Consider the following 15,517-nt stretch of genomic DNA (forward strand, 5'->3'; position numbering starts at 1 on the left):
TAACTTTTCTTCTGACTGTCAGCTTTATTACTGTCCCTGTCCTTTCTGCTAAGCCCTTGCGGTGCGGTGCTGCAGGGTGGTCTCTCGCCTATTTAATATATAATTGGTGAGAGGGGTCACATACTTGGTGCCATCATGTCTGAAAGTGATTTTCCTCTCCGGCTACAGTGTACTACGTGTAAAGTACCGTTAGCGGAGGGGGAGGGTAGCGCGGAGGGCCTCTGCCGGCAGTGTTTGTCAATGACGCGGCCTATTATGGTTACAGCACCGGTACAGGAGCCGCCCTGGGCTTATTTCGCTCAGGCGCTTACGACCTTAGTGGGCCAGTTAGCTCCGCAGCCCGCGTTTCCGCAGATGGGTTTGTCCCAGCAGTCAGTGGTGTCGTCACCCATGCAGGGTTTCCCACGACAATTGGTGGTACCCCACAGTCTCCCTATTTCCCCGCTCCCGGTTTCTCAGGAGCCGGCATGGGTTAACTCCCTGACGAGTTCTGTACAGCACTTGTCGGATCTGTTGCAAGGGGAGTCTGTGATGCGGCCACATAAACGGCCGGTGGCGTCTCTGTCGGCTCCTTATGAGGATGACGACAGGACGTCTGATGATGGGGAGATTCTGGATCCTTGCGATCAGGAACCTCTCCATACTAAGGACGCTGACGCTAAGTCCAAAGTATATATTCCTGGACTTATTCGGGCAGTCCGCACAGCCTTGGTGATTGAGGACGAAGTTCCCCCAGCGGCTAAATCCAAGTATGCCTTTTTTAAAGATGTGAAGGGTGATGCCACAGTCTTTCCTCTTTCGGGTCAGTTAGTGGACCATTTAGAGGAGGCGTGGAAACAGCCTGGCAAACGTTACCAGCCGCAGAGGCGCCTGGCGGTGGCTTATCCGTTCGCGGATAATTATTTTACAAAGTGGAAATCCCCTCCACAGGTGGATTCTCACGTGACCCGTCTTGTCCGTAGTGCCACATTGCCGGTGCCATCCATGTCCTCCTTTAAGGATGCTACGGACCGCAAGGTGGAGATCTGCCTGAAGTCCGCTTATTCCCTTGCGGGGGGGGGCAGCACGGCCGGCTATGGCCATTTGCTGGGTTGCCAGAGCGATGGAGCGCTGGGCGGATTCATTAGAGGCGTCTTTTGATTCCGACTGTCCGGCCGATCAGGCGGAGTTGATTGGTAATCTCCGTGATTCGGCCACTTATATCAACGAGGCGGCCTTAGACATTAGTACCCTGGTGTCTCGAATTTCTTCAGCAGTGGTGGCTGCTCGACGCACCTTGTGGTTGCGATCCTGGAAGGCGGACGCTGATTCCAAAAAGGGTTTTGGAGGCGTTGCCATTTACCGGAGAAGTTCTCTTCGGTCCGGATCTGGACAAGATTGTGGCCACGCTGGCGGCAGCCAAATCGGCATGTCTCCCGTCGGCCGCTGCTCCTTCTGGTTCTGGACCATCGTCCTTTCGGTCTTATAGGGCCCAGGGCAGGCCCAAACCACAGTCTTTTCCTCGACAGGCTGGTCCTAAGAAATCGGCCAAGCCTCGGAAGCAGGCATGGAGTACCAGAAGTCCGGCCCCTAAGCCAGATGACAAGCCTGCGGCCTGACGGTCCGGGCCTCCCTTTGGGGGATCCCAAAGTGGGAGGCCGCCTGCTGCAGTTCGCCCGGTGTTGGTCGGTTACCACGACAGACACTTGGGTTCTCGAGGTGGTCTCCCAAGGGTACGCCCTCTCTTTCCGGCACAGACCCCCGGCTCGATTCTTCACCACGGGTCTACCATCAGACCGGAACAAGGCCACGGAGCTGCGGAAGGTCTTGCACACTATGCTCCAGGCTGGAGTTATAGTGCCTGTTCCATTCTCCCAGAGGGGCCAGGGTTTCTATTCAAATCTTTTTTTGGTGCAGAAACCCAATGGGTCGTATCGTCCGATTCTAAACCTCAAAGCTCTCAACAAGTCTTTGCGGGTGCCGAGGTTTCGGATGGAGACCCTACGGTCCATCATTCTGGCGCTGGAACCTGAGGACTACATGGTGTCATTGGACATACAGGACGCTTACCTGCATGTCCCTATTCTTTCGCGCCATCAACAGTTCCTCAGGTTTGCAATCCGCAGCGACCACTTCCAGTTTCGGGCATTACCTTTTGGCCTGGCGACAGCACCATGTGTGTTCACCAAGGTGATGGCGGTCATGGCGGCTTCTCTGCGGCTGCAGGGAGTCCGTATGTTGCCGTACTTGGACGACCTTTTATTAGTGGCAGGATCTCCCGAGCTCCTGCTACGCCACTTGGACCTGACCATTGCACTACTGCAACATCACGGCTGGTTAATCAACTGGCAGAAGTCCACTCTAATCCCGTCTCGGCGGATTCTGCACCTCGGAGCCTTATTGGACTCAGGACAGCAAAGGATCTTCGTGACGGGGGAAAAGATCTCTGCTTTACAGTCGAGGGTGCGCAGTTGTCTGCACAGCTGCCGGGTGTCTCTACACTCGGCGATGAGGTTACTGGGCTCCATGGTGTCGGTGTTCGACATGGTGGAATATGCCCAGTTTCACTCCAGACCTCTGCAGCACCAGATCCTGTCCAAGTGGAACGGGCTGCCTCAGTCTCTGAAGTCCCAAACGATTGTGCTCAACCCGGAGGTTCACCTGTCCCTTGCCTGGTGGTTACAGACGACCCATCTCAGCAAGGTACGTCCGTTCTGGGTTCCAAATTGGGTCCTGTTGACAACAGACGCCAGTCTTCGGGGCTGGGGAGCAGTTTTGGGTCCACACTTGTTCCAGGGCAGGTGGACGCCGACAGAAGCGGAGCTTCCAATCAATATCTTGGAACTCCGTGCGGTCTTCAATGCTCTCCGGCAGGCACATCGGGTTCTCCAGGGTCGTCCGGTACAGGTCCAGTCGGACAATGCTACCACAGTGGCCTACATAAACAGGCAAGGAGGAACCCGAAGTCGGGCGGCTCTCGTGGAGGTCTCTCGGATCCTGGTATGGGCGGAGCGCAATCTTCCGGCCATATCAGCGGTCTTCATCCCGGGAGTGCTAAATTGGGAGGCGGACTTTCTAAGTCGCCAGGACGTTCATCCGGGGGAATGGTCCCTGCACCCGGACGTTTTTCAACTGCTGGTGGACAGATGGGGTCTTCCAGAGATCGACCTCATGGCGTCCCGGCACAACAACAAGTTGCCGGTGTACGGGTCTCGCACAAGAGATGAAGGGGCGTCTCTGGTGGATGCTCCGTCCGTCCGGTGGACGTTCCGGTTCGCATACCTGTTTCCTCCGATTTCCCTTCTTCCACGGGTAATCCGGAAATTCAAACAGGAAGGAGGGACGCTCCTGTTGATAGCTCCCACGTGGCCCAGACGGCACTGGTTCTCAGACCTTCAAGGTCTGTCCGTGGACAGTCCTCTGCGGTTGCCGCTACGACCGGACCTTCTGTCACAGGGTCCCTGTCTTCACCCGGACCTGACTCGGCTGTCTTTGACGGCGTGGCTGTTGAGACAGCCATGCTGAGGTCCAGGGGTTTTTCCAGCTCTGTGGTGCGTACCATGTTACGAGCTCGGAAGCCGTCTTCCGCGAGGATATACCATCGCGTGTGGCATACGTTCTTCCAGTGGTGTCGACCGAGAGGTTATGCACCGCGGGAATTTCGTCTGTCTCGGATACTCGCCTTCCTACAAGCGGGACTAGATCATGGGCTTCGCCTTGCTTCTTTGAAGGTACAGGTTTCGGCCCTGTCTGTCTGGTTTCACCGTAGGATTGCTACAATCCCGGATGTGCGCACCTTTATGCAAGGTGTTCTCCGCATTCAGCCCCCCTTTGTTCCACCTGTGGCGCCTTCGGATTTGGCTGTGGTCCTGAGGGCTCTCCAGGGACCGCCGTTTGAACCACTGGGCTCAGTGGATCTTAAATGGCTAACAGCTAAGACTGTTTTCCTTCTGGCCATAGCTTCGGCCAGACTTGTTTCTGATTTAGGGGCTCTCTCTTGTAGACCCCCTTTCTTGATTTTTCATGGGAACAGGGCAGTGCTCCGCACGGCCTGAATTTCTTCCCAAAGTTGTTTCCCAGTTTCATGTTAACGAGGAAATAGTTGTTCCGGCCATTAACTCACCTGGTCTTTCTGTGGGTGAGGCCACTTTGGATGTTGTGCGGGCCTTAAGGACTTATGTTGACCGCACTTCTTCTTTTAGGAAGTCGGACGCCTTGTTTGTCCTCTATGGCTTCCGTAAAAAGGGTTGGCCTGCTTCAAAGCAAACTTTGGCAGCCTGGATCCGTATGGCTATTTTTGAAGCTTATCTTCATGAAGGCCTGCCGGTTCCTCCTTCTGTGAAGGCTCATTCCACTAGGTCTGTGGGTCCTTCGTGGGCAGCTCGACGTGGTGCCTCTGCAGTCCAGATCTGCAAGGCTGCTACGTGGTCCTCTGTCCATACCTTCGTGAGGTATTACAGGTTTGACACCTTCGCCTCTCAGGATGCTTCCTTCGGGCGGCGGATTCTCCTTTCAGCACAGGAGCGTCCCCACCCTTAAAGAATACTGCTTTGGGACATCCCCAAGGTATCCTGTGGATACCCTATGGACCCTGAAGTAGAAAATATGAGATATGGTAAGAACTTACCTTTGTTATCTCTATTTCTATGAAGTCCATAGGGTTCCACAGGACTCCCGCCCTGTCGCACCTGTGCTGCAGAGGGGCTTTGCTCTGGTCATCGGTTTTTCCGTCTCCCTCTGGTGAGAATGTGATTCTTGTGTGTGTCCAGATCTTTTTTCTCTCTCTTCCTTCTCCTCCTCCGGCCTATGGCTTGGTAACTAACTGAGGTGCCTTGGCTCGGGGGCGGGGTATAGGAGGGGGACCCTAGTGCATCCTGGGAGGCTGAAAGCTTAACTCTATGGTGCCCGATGACTGACGTCACACCTATATCCCAAGGTATCCTGTGGAACCCTATGGACTTCGTAGAAATAGAGATAACAAAGGTAAGTTCTTACCATATCTCATATTTTTACAATAATTGTATCTTAAAATGTACCTTGTATTAAACACATTATTATGTCAGTTTGTGTACAGGATGAAGACATCTCATTTTCAGATGTCATGCAGAAGATGACTACACCCAATCCTCATCAGGGTTAAGGGGATAGCTATAACCAGACCACTGATATCTAGGGTCTTTTCTTTTCTATTACTATTATCATCCATGTTACATTTCTATTTTAGGCTACCCCCATGGGCATAACTACCATAGGTGTAAGGGGTGCAGTTGCTATGGGGCCCAGAGCATAGGGGGGTCCATCTTCCTTGTCAAAGTTACATGTGTTAAATACATTTTTCACCATTAGGTGGTACATAAAGTCCATTACAAACTTTTGCTATGGGGCCTTCAAATACCTAGGTACGCCCCTGGCCTACCCCCCTTTTCTTGCAAGCCATGCCTATTTTAGCTGGATTTTGCTGGAGATGAGCCTCTCCATGCAGAGTTGTTGATATCGATTCTAGCAGACTATCACTGAAAAAAAATAATGCTTATTTTTTTGTTTTAATTTGTATATTAATATTTGTTTTTGTCCACAAAGTAGAACTAGAAGCTGCAGATAAGCATGCGCGTATTTCCTCAGAGTGTCCCAGTGAAGTATCGTTGAGGCAGCAGTTTGTCACTCAGCTATTCCAATGATAGTTTATTGTTAGATTGTGGTGATAAGTTAGATTGTTGTGATCCGCAATAATCAGCAATAGAGAATCAACCTTAAGCCGGGTACACACTATACAATTATCAGGCTGATCAGCCGACAATTGTATGATCGGCTCTATAATTGTATAATGTGTATGTAGGACTGTTAGCCAATAAACAGCTCCTGCATTGATCGTATTGGGAGGTCAGGATTTGGTGTCCGGCTTAAGAATATCGTTCCTCGACCTCCCGATCCCGTTGAAGACATCACACACTGAGCTAAAAATAATAATATTCACTCCATCTGGTCACAGCATTTTTCAGATGTGCAGGTGTGTACCAGGCTATATCATTGAATATTAGTGAATAGACTACTGAATCTGTGTAAAGAATTCCCAATTAAGTAGATTGTCATATGCTCTTCATTATCACTGTGGCAGTAATGTTACAAGCTTTCTACATAGTGGAGAAGTGGATGAGTGCCAAAGTTGCCCCTAGCAACAATCAACTTCTATCTATCATTTTATAGAAAACACTTGCATTTTGAATGCAATGCTTACCGCCAATTAATGCATGTATAGCACCATTTTTTAACGCCGTATGCATGTATATTTGTGAATATAAACACAAAGGACAGCTGTCTATTGCGATATGAGGACCTTTGGGTTTATGCATGCATGAGCCGTGGGGGACACCTATTGGATCCCTGTCGGGGCATTATGTGGAAAGAAGTCCATATGCTTCTATTAGGCAATGCCATCTATAGGGTACTTTCCGTAGCTTGACACATATGGGGAATGCAGTCAAACCTCTGAAAATGACAGCTTTCTACTTCAGGGTCCATAGGGTATCCACAGGATACCTTGGGGTACAGGCGATGGCGGTAGTCATCGGGCACCACAGAGTTAAATTTTCAGCCTCCCAGGATACACTGGGGTCCCTTCCTATACCCCACCCCCTAGCCAAGGCAATCAGTTTCGTGGGTGCCCGGCCAGGAGTCGGTTCACCTGTTACAGAGTGGGGCTGTTACAGCCCCTGAAGATTTTTTACAAGGCAGCTGTGGCTGCACATCTAGAGTAGACAGCATGGACAGTCTGTAGAGATGTCCATGCTGTCGCTCGTTCACCCCGCCGGACCAGAACGCCGGTACCGATTCGGAGACGCTGGTGGGGGTCTGGGGTCACGGCTAGCGGTGACCCCGGGCTGCCCGGGCTGTGGCCGGATCCAAGGGGACAGGTAAGCGGCGGGTCCCGCGGAGGGTTGCCGCTGGAATACGCAGTCCTAAGTCCCCAGGCAGGGGGTTCCCTGGGGACTGGCTGCGAGTGGAGCCAAGTATTAACCTGCGCTTCCACAAGCCCCAGGGACAGCGGGCTGTGGCAGAGCGGAAAGGCTCCAGCATCCCTGAGGTTAAATGCATGCCAGGGGAGCACGCCTTCCCTGTTCACAACCAGCACCTCCCCCTCTGCACAGTGCCTCTACACAGCAGTTTGGCGGGTTGTGTCAGTGCTCCTCCCCGGGCACGTCTCCTCTCTACTCCTCGGCGGCCATTTTCACCATGGAAGTGACAAACGCTGCTGGACGCTGATACAGGTGGCTTAGTGGTCCGGGTCCCCCCGCATACCTCTCCTCCTATTAAGGTCTGAGTATGCAGCACTGTTTCCTACCAGGTTCTGGTCTGCATAGTTGATCACAGTGTTGATAGTGCAGGGATTTATTTCTGCATTGTATGTGACTTAATGCTAGCGCTGTCTGCCTGTACTTTCACTTCTGACTGTCAGCCATTTTACTATCCCTGTTCTTTTTCTGCTAAAGCCCTTGCGGTGCGGTGTTGCAGGGTATTCATTGCCTCACTATACAAGCATTTGTCTGTGAGGGTAAGTCACATACACTCTGTTACGCTCATCATGTCTGAGCGTGAACGTGATTTTCCTCTCCAGCTAAAGTGTACCACTTAAGGTCCTGGGGTTTTTTCCAGCTCTGTAGTTAACACCATGCTCAGCGCTCGGAAGCCGGCTTAAGGTCCTGGGGTTTTTTCCAGCTCTGTAGTTAACACCATGCTCAGCGCTCGGAAGCCGGCTTCTGCAAGAATTTACCACCGAGTGTGGCATACCTTCTTTGAATGGTATTGCCCTAGAGGCTATGATCCTCAGGTCTTTAGGATATCCAGGGTTTTGGCTTTCCTACAGGTGGGCTTAGATCATGGTCTTCACCTTGCTTCCCTGAAGGTGCAAGTTTCTGCCCTTTCTGCATGGTTTCAACGTAGGATTGCTACACTTCCTGATGTCCACACCTTTATGCAAGGTGTACTTCGTATTCAGCCTCCCTTTGTTCCACCAGTGGCTACTTGGGATTTGGCTGTGGCCCTGAGGGCTCTCCAAGGACCACCATTTGAACCACTGGGCTCAGTGGATTTAAAATGGCTTACAGCTCAGGCTGTGTTTCTTCTGGCCATTGCTTTGGCCAGAAGGGTGTCAGATTTGGGGGCTCTCTCATGTCGCCCTCCCTTCCTGATTTTCCATAGGGACAGGGCAGTCGCCCTGGGTTCCTACCTAAGGTGGTATCTAGTTTCCACATCAATGAGGAAATCATTGTACCGGCCTTTAATTCCCCAGAACTCTCTGCTGGTGAGGCCTCCTTGGATGTGGTACGGGCTCTAAGGATTTATGTTGACTGTACCAGCTCTTATTGGAAATCGGACTCTCTGTTTGTCCTTTATGGTTTCCATAAGAAGGGTTGGCCTGCCACTAAGCAAACTTTGGCAGGATGGATTCGCATGGCGATTTCTGAGGCTTACATTCATGAGGGCCTTTCTGTACCATCCTCTCTTAAAGCTCACTCTACTCGGTCTGTGGGTCCTTCGTGGGCAGCTCGTCGTGGTGCCTCTGCTCAGCTTTGCAAGGCAGCCACGTGGTCTTCTGTCTATACCTTTGTGAGGTATTATGCATTTGATACCTTCGCCTCTCAGGATGCTTCCTTCGGGCGGTGGATTCTCCTTCCAGCACAGGAGCGTCCCCACCCTTAAAGGATACTGCTTTGGGACATCCCCAAGGTATCCTGTGGATACCCTATGGACCCTGAAGTAGAAAATAAGAGATATGGTAAGAACATACCCTTGTTATCTCTATTTCTACGAAGTCCATAGGGTTCCACAGGACTCCCGCCCTGTCGCACCTGTGCTGCAGAGGGGCTTTGATCTGGTCACTGGTTTTTCCGTCTCCTTCTGGTGAGAATGTGATTCTTGTGTGTTCCAGACTTTCCTCTCTCTCTTTGTTCTCCTCCTCCGGCCTATGGCTTGTTACGAAACTGATTTCCTTGGATAGGGGGCAGGGCTCTACACTCATCGTAGTCATCGCCTATACCCCAAGGTATTCTGTGGAACCCTATGGACTTCGTAGAAATAGAAATAACAAGGGTAAGTTCTTAGAACCATATCTCTTATTTTTTTCTGAGTCTTGATCACATCTTGCCTTTAGTACATCCTGCCCTTTAACTTGTTTGGTACATTTCCCCCACTGTATCTTCTGCCAGAATCCTGCTGTTATTCATGGTAGCTGTACTGTAAAATGTTGGCATGTGTACTATACTTGCCTACTCTCCCGGTACATCCGGGAAACTAAAGACTCTAGGGTGGCTCTCTCAGACTCTGGGAAGAGCTAGCAGTCTCCCAGAATCCGCTGCTGCCACAAGTGAATGGGGCTACCTGGGGGGCATGATAACGTGATTCGTGCTGAATTGCATCATCGTAGCTTTGCGCGCTACTTTACTAAACCTGGCATTGAAGTTTTATAACATGGGGACGGGACTACGATGAGTGTAGAGCCACAGCCCCCGTACTGTCCATCTAGCTGCCTCCTTCCCTGGACCTTCATGGAGATCAGGAGTGCCAAGACTTCAAGTAAGATGTGTACTGAAGTCATGGGAGCTGAATTATTTTCTGGGTGTGAAGATGTATTATAATATGGTCATTTGAGGATGCATTATACTGTAATTGTAAATAAATTACATACTGGGCAGTTGAGGATGTATTGTACTGTAATTGTAAATAAATTATATACTGGGCATTTGGGTCTGTGCCTCAGGTGATATTAGGGTAGCAGATCTCAGATTTTAGACAGCAGTAGCTATAGTAGCCAATTATGAAAATGAAGTTGTAGATCATTTAAAAGAATAAAAAAAAGTGGATAAAAAGACTTTGTCTACAAATACGGCACAGGAGATGTGGTGATATCACCTATTTACATACAAGAGTCAGGCATGCACTGTAAGTACTACTATCCTACAATTTTCTTGGATAATTATCTTACTTCAGACAAAGCAACCACATAATGATTATTGTTAGATAAAAGTTCAATTTGCTTCTCTATTTTGAAAACCCTTCAAAGTATTTTAAAATGTGACTTTTTTTTGTCATATTTATATCATATAATTGGAAAAAATGTAATCTAAAATCAATTTGAAGTTACACTACAACAATAATAGTCTTTGCTCATTTTATCTTGAAAGTTATTTGTATCATTTGTATTAGATACTTTTTATGGTTTCTCTAACCCAGTTGACAGGACAATAGATGTGCAGCCCTACCAGACATACATGTACAATAATAAAAATGAACAAGTTACTGCCGAAAAAAACGCCACTTGTGTTTATGTCCTATTCTGAATAAGGTCCTAACTCACAGTTAGGTTACATGGCTTGTAACTGCTTTTGTAGAGCTACAAGTAACAGTTGGAGAGTCTCTGTGGTAAGTTATACACATATCGGGTTGTTTGAAAGCTGATTTACACTACATAAGAAAACAAGTGCAAGATTAGTTGCACGGCATGACTGTACAACTTGTGCCCGTATTTTGATTTTAAAATGTGTTTTAAAATGCATATCTTTGTGCAGCCCAAAGGCAAGTTTGCTCACACTTACTTACTCTAGTCTAAATCAGTCCCGTAAAGAGTAAGAACTTGTAGATGCCAGCCTAGTTTTTATCTTTTTTTCAAATCTCATATCGCCACCTTGTGGACAACAGGTATTTAGAAGCAGACAAAATTAGAAGGGCTCCTTGGTCCTTGTTCACTGTAGCATTATTGTTAACTTGTTCATACTGTACGTAAAACAGTAGCGGATTCACTGCTAGCCAACACAAGCAGCCACTTAGGGCCCAGCGGGTCCCAGGAGGCCCGCCGACAGGGTTATAAGGAGGCTTATTATATAGATTTGGGCGGCGCTGGCAGACTGTCAGCAGTACATGATTGATTAGACAGCTATCAGGTGCCGCTCTGTCTGTCTCAGTCTCCTCTCCTCTGCACTGTGTTGTGCTGTTGCTGCGTGTGACCTTTTATGTGAGAGTAGGAGGTGGGGGGGGGAGGGGGAGGTGAGTTGCTAGGGGGAGGTCAAAATGTTATAAGGGGCATTACTGTGTGGCATAATATTATAAGGGGTATTACTGTATGTGGCATAATGTGTAAGGGGCTTTACTGTGTGGCATAATGTGTAAAGGGCATTACTTGTTAATTAGTGTTATGGATTGCTTGAGGAAGGGGGACCCAAAATTGTTGTCTTGCTTAGGGCCCCATGAGGTCTAAATACTCCTCTGACATAAAATGCATACAAAGTGTATAGAATTTATAATGTATATATAGTATTGTACAGGGCCGTAGATAGGGTAGTGCGGCCGGTGTCAGCGCGCAGGGCACCACAGGGCAGGGGGCGATGTTTGGGCTGTCAAATTTCTGTTTATTATCATTCTCACTTATAACTTTACCTTATTTCATCCCCAGCATCTACTGGCCTCTCCTATCTCTTCCCTGGCCCTTCCCCATGAGGCATTTCCCCTTTTTTGGGTGCATCATGTCCCTTTGAAAAATGAGGGGGGCGCCAATGCTCTTTCTGGCACAGGGCACCAAAAAGTCTAGTTACGGCTCTGGTATTGTAGTTAAACATAACATATACAGTAGGCCTACACTTTGCATGGTTTTACATACTGTCAACATCCTACTTGGGCCTCTTACTTATTACTGAATTCTTAAACTTTACATTACCCCATTTTATTATTTGAAATCTAGTTTTAGATTTAACTTTATTGTTGGGCATATGAAGTACTATTGTAGTCTCATAATGGATTATCAAAATTAGATTAGTATGTACTTGATTTATATCAGGTATTTAAGGTCATTTGCTAAGTTTGCTAAGTATAGTTACAAGAGAATGCAAAATTGACTATAATTACGTCATTCACTCATAGAGATGACAGTTATACAGCAATAATGGATATGTAGAGCTGCCGAGGGAGGGTACTAATTACCCATGGCCGGGCTTGTTGGAGGGGCCTATCGGGGCCCTGGTTCAATTACACCCCAGCCTTACCTATCAGCAGCCCAGCACACACTGCTGTGTGCTGTTGTGCAGTAGGAGACCAAGGAGACTACTGCCACTGAGCAGCAGCAGCAGCAGTCTCCTCTCCTCTGCCTAAGGGGGGGGAGATCACACTGATCATGCCCCCCGCCTGGATTTGCGGCGACTGAAGGGCTCACAGCTCCCTCCTCTCCAGCATGTGGCACTGTAAATGGAGTTTTTATTTTTCCTCCAAAGGGGGCGTGGTCATGCCTCCCACAATTAGGCCCCCCACCCCCGATATTAATGGGACCTGGGATGGCTCTCAACAGCCCTGTGGATATGATCAGGGGGCGCAGAGTGGGGGGTGGAGCATGTACTACTTACCCGAGCTTGTTGGAGGGACCCGGTGGGGCCCTCCCTCTTTCCTGTCAGCAGCCCAGCACACGCTGCTGTGTGCTTGGCTACAGTGGGAGACCAGGTAAACTGCTGCTGCCGCTGAGCAGCAGCAGTCTCCTCTACTCTGCATGTGGGAGAGAGCAATCACACTGATCGCGCCCCCCCTCCTCGGTTAAATCTGTTTGATTGGGTATGGTTTAATGGGTCTACAATTTCTAGATAGACAGTGATTAGGTAGACAAGGGAAGATAGACAGGGACTGAAGGTCGACAGGGTCTGAAGGTCGACACACTGGTAACAAGGTCGACAAGTATGAAGGTTGACAGGCAGAAGGTCGACACACTAAAGGTCGACACACTAAAGGTCGACTGGTAACAAAGTCGACAGGTATGAAGGTCGACAGGCAGTAGGTCGACACTCATAGTCAAATGGTCAACACATTTTTTTTTTGTATGGTTAGGGTTAGACACTTACTCTGACGGGTCGACTAGTAACAAGGTCAACAGGCATGAAGGTCGACAGGCAGTAGGTCGACACTTATATAGTCAAATGGTCAACACTTTTTTTTTTTTAGGGTCAGTGTCGGGGTTAGGGTTAGGCACTTATCCTGACGGTTAGGGTTAGGCACTTACGTCGACGGTTAGGGTTAGGCACTTATCCCGACGGTTAGAGTTATGTTATTTTCATGTCGACTATATGAGTGTCGGCATGTGGCGAACATTTGCATGTCGACTATATGAGCGTCGACATGCATCAGACATTTGCATGTCGACTACATGAGTGTCGACCTGTGGCGGGCATTTGCATGCCGACCATGCGGTGACATGTGTCGACCATTTGAATGTCAACCATGTGGCAACCATTTGCACTCCGACATGCATGTCTACTGTGTCGACCATTCACGTGTCGACTATGTGTTGACATGTGTCGCCCATTTGCATGTTGACTATGTGGTAACATGTGGAGACCATTCGCATGTCTACTATGAGTGTTGACCATTTACATGTCGACTATATGTGCGTCGACCGAATGAGCATGTTGACCTTCTGCATGTCGGCCTTCATACCCATCGACCTTGTTACCAGTCGACCTTTAGTGTGTCGACCTTCTGACCCTGACGACCTATTGCCTGTCGACCTATTGCCTGTCGACCTTCAGTCCCTGTTGACCTTCAGTCCCTGTCGACCTATTGCCTGTCGACCTTCAGTCCCTGCCGACCTTGTTACCAGTCAAACTTTAGTGTGTCGACCTTCAGACCCTGTCGACCTATTGCCTGTCTATCTTCCATTGTCTACCTAAACACTGTCTATCTAGACAATGTAGACCTAAAGACCGAATACCGTTTGATTTAAACAACTTATCTGCACAACATCTTTCATCCTCTTTCTGATGTTTGGGAGCAAATGACTGATTGTCATTTGCTCCCATGCATTATCGGTTTTTCATTCCAACCAACCAACTAGTTGGATGGTTGGAGGAAAGTTGGTCTGGCGTATGGCCAGCTTTACGCTGCCCATCCACTAGACGAGCTGAAAACGACTGCACGATTACGACGTTGTAATTGTGCAGTCGTTTGTCAGTCTGTGATGAGCCTGCACTGAACAAGCAGTCGTTCAGTGCAGGCTCATCTATCATATGCAAACATGCTCAACCTGACATTATTGTCAGGTTGACCAGTTTGTTTGCACGATGATAGATATCTTTTAACGACCAGCGGGAGCGCGCATTGCTGGTCGTTTTAGACATTTTACTGAACGATCTTCAAACGATTTATGAACGATTGAACGATAATGACGTCGTTATCGTTCAATCGCTCAATTTAATCGCCTAGTGGATGGGCAGCATTAGAGTTGAGCTAGGATGAAACCGTCTTCAAACTCTTAAACAGTCATGCATTCGCCCCCTTGCACAGCAACTAAGGTTCAGAATATTGCACCTTTGAGTGGGATTTACTCCAAGCTCTAATTGGGGACCATTATATATGTTAATAATTATTCTAAAAAATATCTAAGAACTTAAAAGCAAATGTACAGTACATACGTAAGAGTGCACAAAAATATTATTGCCTTTACAATTGCAACTTTAAGACTGCAATAAAAATGTATTTGAATGTTTTACAAACAAAATAACTTGTTAATACATTTCTCTCCTGAAATGTGACATTGGTGACCTCTAACACACCTATTACATAAGTACTGTCAGCTGTGACATTGTGACAATAATATGACCACACACCCAAAAATTGGAGGCTGCTAGCACTAGTAACAATGTAAAACATTGCAATGAATTTTTTCAAATACAGAGCTAGCAAAAGATTCTGTGTTACGTTCCACAATGACAGGGTTTAAATATAAAACTGAATAATATTAGGGTATAATATTATTATTATTATACATGCTTTAAATGCAAAGTATTTTATTTTCCATTCAAAATAATTGATGATTATGGGAGATATGTGTTTTTCTATGTTTATGTATAAAGCACATGTATGTATCAGGTAGAGGTCCCATGACTACAATGTACTTTAGCATAAGATAAGCAACAACACATATGTAATCGTTCCTGTACAATACCACACAAATAAAACTTTCCTTACCTTATCCTTCCTAGAACTAACCTGGAATGTACTTTCTTGGCTGGTTTGCTAATGACAATGTCTTACCATTGGCTAAGGAAATGGGTGAGATGTGGGAGGAGACGGCCCAAGGCAAAGAGAAGGAGAGAATTGTCATCCAAGAAATATTTGTTAGCAGTCCAAAGCCGTATATGTGAGAGAATGCAACTGTACTGTCATTTACTGATTATAATACATTTAATCTTAGCAGTTTTCTTCAATAGGATTACTAGAACAGGAGGATAAATCAATGGGTGGTTTGGGAATTACCCATGCGGCTGTAAGGGGGACAAGATTTTCCTCATCCAAACTCAGTGATGCAATTATCAGTTGATCCTGGGATGGTTGCACTGTACTGTATATATGTAAAAACATTGATGGATGTCTTTGCTGTCTATTGCTAAATAATAAAAGTATGTGGCTTGCATTGTCTATTTATACACTAATGGGGGCTTGCGTACTGTATACCTCCCATTATTCAGACATGCAACATTGGGCCAAAATAAGCTCCGCCCTGATCCAGGCATCC

This window comes from Taudactylus pleione, unplaced genomic scaffold (assembly GCF_031769625.1).
Source record: "Taudactylus pleione unplaced genomic scaffold, aTauple2 ptg000370l, whole genome shotgun sequence".
In the NCBI taxonomy this organism is placed as follows: domain Eukaryota; kingdom Metazoa; phylum Chordata; class Amphibia; order Anura; family Myobatrachidae; genus Taudactylus; species Taudactylus pleione.